Consider the following 6,266-nt stretch of genomic DNA (forward strand, 5'->3'; position numbering starts at 1 on the left):
ACGAAGTGAAGAAACGAACATCTGATGCACTCAGCTCTTATGTTGGGGGCAGCTACAGTGGCCTTGGTTGGAGCATTGCAGCTGGTGTAACTGCATCAAAATCAGGTTCTGAAGCTTCATTTCAGGGCACAGATAGAAAAGAAACGCAAACAGAGATTCAGTTGTTTGTGACCAGGACAGGAGGCCCACCACAGACACATTCTCTCACCGAATGGCAATCTGGGCTTGTGACCAGTAACAAAACCTGGAGCGTCATTGACCGAGGCTTTCAGCTGATTCCAGTGTGGGAGATCATCCTGTCCAATCACAGGCAAGATTTTAGAGATGTTCATCAAATCAGCAGCAGTCTCAGAAATGCCTATGAAGTCCTAACTAACCAAAGTGTCGGTACATTGTTTGGAGAGGGATTAGTCAGTGCAGTGGATGAGGCCAGATCATTCATAGAGGAAATGAAGTCCTGGGAAGTCACTGGGGATGAAGAACAGCTGGTGAAATTGATCAATTTCAAACAAAAGCTGACTGAAAAAACAAAGAACTACAGTGCATGGATTAACATTTGCCTGTCAGATAAAGGGCTTCAAGATTTCCTGGACAATACAGTTTCACTGTGCAAAGATTTGCCTGCACAAAATACTGAATGCATCAAATCTCTGCTGCGCTGCCTTCTGGACCCTCATGTCTATTCAGTTAAGAATTTTCCCAAATCTTCCTCCATCATGAAGTGGATTTTTCATGAAGAAAAAAAGCAACAGAAAAGTATGTCTCTCTCTGAATTTGCTGATTTTATTCAAATCCTGCAGGAAATGAAGGATTACATACAGGAAGTTACTTATGACCCTATGTCCTCTGCAGCAGCAGTGCAAGTCGCAAAGGTAAAGGCCACCTTAAATGTGAGCTTAGCTTTGTCTTCCTTTCTCCAGGCTCTACGGGAGAGAGAGAAGACAGATATTGAACTGTTATTACTCTCAATTGCAGCCAGTGCAGGATACCTGGTGGACAGTTGCACTTTTCAGTATCTCCTCGGGTGCCCAGAAATTAACTTCATATTGCAGGAAATGCAAACAGCACAGGAGGAATATTTGACTCTTAGGGATCAGGATGTTTCCAGAGCTCAGGCTTTCCTGCTGTTGACAGGTCTGACTGTAACATTTGAATATAAAGACGTGTCTCCAGAGGAAAAGAACAGACGTTTAGCTTTTATGAAACATCAAATGGGAAACTTATTGTCCACTGAAATGTCAAAAGTCCTTATAAAGCACAGTGCATGCAGTGATTGGGACATACTGGAAACAGACCTGAATTGCCTCAAAAATGGGGACTTTGAAGCCACAAATGATGAGTTGAAGAAACAGGGTATAATAAAACAATTAGAAGGCATCTGTCGAGGAACAAAACCTTCAAATCAACCAAAATCAAAACCTGAAGTGAAATCCAGCAATGTTAAAATGTATGAAGCTATTGAAAACCAGGAGTTTCTCAATTTACTGAAAAGACTTGGACTTGAAAGTTACCATCCAAGGAAAATGGGGACAGCAGACTTCCATGTCATTTACAAGACCTCTTTGCATGACAGCCAGCCCAGCACCGAACGTGAGCTGCCATTTTATTTTTTGCAAAACTGTTGATGGTGGACTATCGGGTAAGATATCTGGTTTGCAAAGATGACATAAAATCAAAACAAGGTATAACAAATACACTGACCACCCTAGAAAATGGGAGAGGATCCTCAGATACATTTGATGACTTTTTTAATGATGATAGTCACGGAACCAATGACTCTGTTACAGATCAGGCACACATACACCCAATGGACATTCAGATGGCAATTTTTCATTGTGCAGATGATTTCACGAGACAATATCTTTCAACAAAGCTGGCTTTCTGCCAGTTTGCACTCCCACTTCTGGTGCCAAATCCTTGTATTTCACAAATAGAATTCCCTCTTTGGTCCCTTAGCCAAGTGACGAAGAGCTGGAAGGGTGCTGAGAAATCAGGAGGGGAGACTAGGTTTAAAAATTATAAAAACAAATTGATTTATCAGGCAGCTATGCCCATGGTGTCCTTCATACGGATTGGTCATTCTTCTTCTTCAAAGTCCCAGATCCTGAATGCTCTGCTGAGTAAGCACAAACATGACATCTTTTTCCACCATCATTGTAAAGGTAGCAGCAAAGATTGTCTCCTGATGAAAGGGGTTGTGGAAATCTTCTGGTATTGTCCAGGTGGGAGAGATGATGACAGATTTGACAACTGCGTTGCATTCACTAATCTGCGTGGAGATGCAAGGCAGCATGAACAACAGGTCAAATTTTTACAGGAAATTTCTTCTGTTAATGTGGTTCTCATATCAGATGTTGATCAAAATGATAAGAAAGGCATGAAAATTATACATGACCTGTGGAAATCTCAAAAACCTTTGATCTGTCTTTTTGCTGAAAAAGAAAACGTTGCTGGCAAACCCAGCCAGAACATAAAAATAGCCATCAAAAACAGAAATGAAGCAGAATTAATAGATGAACTGATGACAGCAATCAGGGATTTACTAGCAGGTTCAAACATAGCTTGCAGTCTTGAGAACAGTGCAAATATTGCTCGCCAGCAAGGTTTCGTCATTGACGAAGAGGATGAAAAGTGCACAAAAGCCAAGACAATGGCACAGGCTCTGATGACACTCTTGAATGAGAATAATTTACATGAGATAAAGTCAAAACTATTGCCTCTGCAAGGAGAATTATGGCATAAGTGGTGTCAAAAGGACAAGGAACTTACCCGCTTGCAGGATAAAAGAAACAGAAGCATTGAGCAGCACCGGAGCCAAGTTGAGTCAGAAAAGCATGCAATACGAAGCCATCAGTTAAAAAGAGCATTCCCTCTCAATGATCTAATGAAATCAGTGCTTGAATTTCTCCAGTTACACCCAGAAGCCACCAAAAAATATTTCCTGCAGTGGATGAAAGTATTTATGGATGACTTGTCCTCTGATTGCCTTGCAGAACTTCACCAAAAATACCACAGATTGTGGTCTCAAATCCTGGAAATAAAGAAAAAAGGAGAAAATAATGACTTGAAAAATGCTTTGCTAAATAATTTAGAAACACTCTCAAAAACGATAAATGATTCTACAATTGGCCTTGAACACATTTTGAGAGAAGTAGCTCAGATTTATGAGGCTCTGGATTCAATGAAACAACAGGATGAATGTTTTCTTGCACTACCTCAAATTGCAGCTGACCTGATGGTTTCAGGTTATCCCATGGAGCTGATGGACGGCAATGCTTCATACGTGCCACTACAATGGGTCGGAGCAGTTTTGGACAAATTAATTGAGAAGTTAGGAGACCAAAAAGTGTTTGTTCTTTCAGTGCTTGGCATCCAGAGCACTGGAAAATCAACACTGCTGAATGCCATGTTTGGTCTTCAGTTTGGTGTCAGTTCAGGGAGATGCACCAGAGGAGCATTCATGCAGCTGATTAAGGTGGAGGAGAACCTCAAACAGGATTTGAACTTTGATTACATACTAGTCGTTGATACTGAAGGACTTCGGGCCATGGAAATGGCCAATAAACTGTCCCTTAATCATGATAACGAGCTAGCCACCTTTGTTATTGGTATTGGTAATATGACTGTGATCAATATTTTTGGTGAGAACCCTTCAGAAATGCAAGATGTCCTGCAGATCGCTGTCCAGGCATTTCTGAGGATGAAGCAGGTAAATCTCTCCCCAAGCTGTTTGTTTGTGCACCAGAATGTTGGAGAAATAATGGCAAAAGAACAGAATATGGAAGGACGAAGACGCCTCCAGCAAAAGTTAGACGAAATGACAGTTACTGCAGCCCAGCAAGAGTTCTGTGATGTTACCTGCTTTAGTGACATTATCCGATTTGACGTGAACACCCACATTCATTACTTTGCTCATCTCTGGGAAGGAAACCCACCAATGGCACCTCCAAACCCAAGCTACAGCCAAAATGTCCAGGAACTAAAGAGCAAGATTCTCTTGGCTGCCAAAAAAGAATCTCAGGGCAGTGTTTTAAGGCTGTCAGGTTTAAAAGTCCACATTAGTGACCTGTGGAATGCTTTGTTAAATGAAAGTTTTATTTTCAGCTTCAAGAATACGCTGGAGATTGCAACGTACAAGAAGCTAGAAATAATGTTTAGCCAATGGACCTGGAAGCTGAGAAAAGACATACTAACTTTGCAAATGAAACTTACCAATCGAATTAGGAATGGAGAAGTGCACTCAGTCACCAAAGGAAACCTTGAAGAGCAAATTCAACTAGAGTATGATGTCATAACAGCGGCCCTAAAAAAGTATTTCAGTGAAGACAAAGACTCTGAAATGTTGAGTCAGTGGAAAGGGAGTACTGAACTGAAACTGAGAGATCTGAAAGAGTCACTCATTGCTGAAACTAAGAGGAAGTCTGAAGAACTTATTGAACTAGAGAAGAACCAAAGCAAACTGGATAAAAAGAAGTCAGAATATGAAAACGAGCTTCTGGAAAGAAGCAAAGAGTTGGCTCTGTCTTTAAAAGGCCAGGAACTAGGTGAAACAGAACTGAGAGCGAACTTTAACTCGTTATGGAGAGAGTGGCTGACTGAAGTGTCTTCAAATGCTCCACAGGCAAAAGAGTGTGATATTAATGTTGATGTAGAAAATATCCTTCTAGAGCATTTTAAACAGCCTAATTTAGTAAGAAAAATTAAGGATTTCTCAATAAAGAGTACATTTTCTGTTGATTTTTCTAAACATATCAGCATGAAGAAAAAACTGTACATTTTCAGCCACAATTTAGATGAATGTGACAAAAGCAACATTCGACAAGTTACTGATGGCATCATTCAGGTTGTCAAAGCAAACATTGATAGGAAAGAGCAGCAGAAAATGGATTACAATCGAAGTTACATTTATGAAATATTTCAGGAAATAAGGGAAGGTATAAAATCATCTGAATCCAATAACTCAAAATATATATTTAATCCTGACTACTCTATAGATTTATCCCTGTATCTGTGTAAAATGGCAGCAGAAAGATTTGAAGACATGCACACAGCATTTAAAAAAGCAAATGATCCAACCATCTATCTGGAAAGTAAAAGAGAAGATTTATTTAAATGTTTTCAGATTTCCTGTCTAGGAGCCACCTCCATTACAACATTTGCTGATTTCTTATGCAACAAGCTTTCTACAGCTCTCCGCCAGGCAGTCTATGACAAGACTGCTATTGACATAGTCAGTGAGATGCGGTCTAACCATCCTGTCCTCAATACCAATAGATCCAAACTAGAAACCTATATTCTGAAATCCCTGGCAGAGGAGGAAAACTTTGAGAAATACAGGCAGTACATTCATTTCCCAAAGGACTTTTTAGAGAACTTTATCAAGAAGTGTGTTGATGATTACTGTTTAGACAAGCAAGATCGAAGACTGAAGAATTTCTTAGATATTTCCCTTGATTCTTTACAGGTTCTTGTTCATGCAGCTATTTGTGACTCAACTAAAGTTGTCAAAGACAAAAGTGGCAATGTATCCTTATGGTTGGATGAATTTTGCAGAAGACTAGGAGATGTCTTAGACCTTCCCAGAAGTGATCTGAAAAGCATTGAACATCAGGAGATAACAGATGTAGAATTTCTTAAGGAAGCAATGAGTAAAGCATTGGCTCCTGTGGTAGAAAATCTGAAAAAAGACTTTGCTGCCATTGATATGGGGCCATTTCAAAGAAAACCACACAAAATACTAGCTGAACAGCTCTCTGGATGCTGGGAGCAGTGTCCCTTTTGCAAAGCTGTTTGCACAAATACCATGTTTAACCATGATGGAGATCACAGTGTTCCTTTCCATCGTCCTCAAGCTACAACTGGCATCCACTGGTATAAAACAAATCATCTAGTTACTGACATTTGTTCAAATCTTGTAGCAAGTAATTGCTCATTAGTGCTGAGTGAAGACCATCGAATTCCGTACAAGAATTATCGGGATGCAGGACCTCGTTATTCCAAGTGGAGCATCACACCTGACACCTCTGTGCAGCCATACTGGAAATGGTTTGTGTGCCATTTCAGGGCTGAGCTAGAGAGTCAGCACTGGGGGAAATTTGAAGGCAAAGGGGAGATCCCTTCTCAGTGGAAACAAATTACAAAAAAGGATGTCCTCTCTGAGCTGGAAAAGCAGTTGTTAAGTTAGTCAGAAGGAAATCTAAGCTTGATAGCAATTTGTTGTTCTGTTTGAAAGTGTATGAACAACTTGTTTTTCAAATATTATTCTG

General features: G+C 40.2%; 1 pseudogene; it reads left to right on the plus strand.

Moving 5' to 3' along the window:
• The first annotated feature begins 5 nt into the window (after positions 1 to 5).
• Positions 6 to 6,184, plus strand: LOC116835652 (interferon-induced very large GTPase 1-like; annotated as a pseudogene).
• The last annotated feature ends 82 nt before the right edge of the window (positions 6,185 to 6,266 follow it).

Source organism: Chelonoidis abingdonii, unplaced genomic scaffold, assembly GCF_003597395.2.
Source record: "Chelonoidis abingdonii isolate Lonesome George unplaced genomic scaffold, CheloAbing_2.0 scaffold1003, whole genome shotgun sequence".
Classification (NCBI taxonomy): Eukaryota; Metazoa; Chordata; order Testudines; family Testudinidae; genus Chelonoidis; species Chelonoidis abingdonii.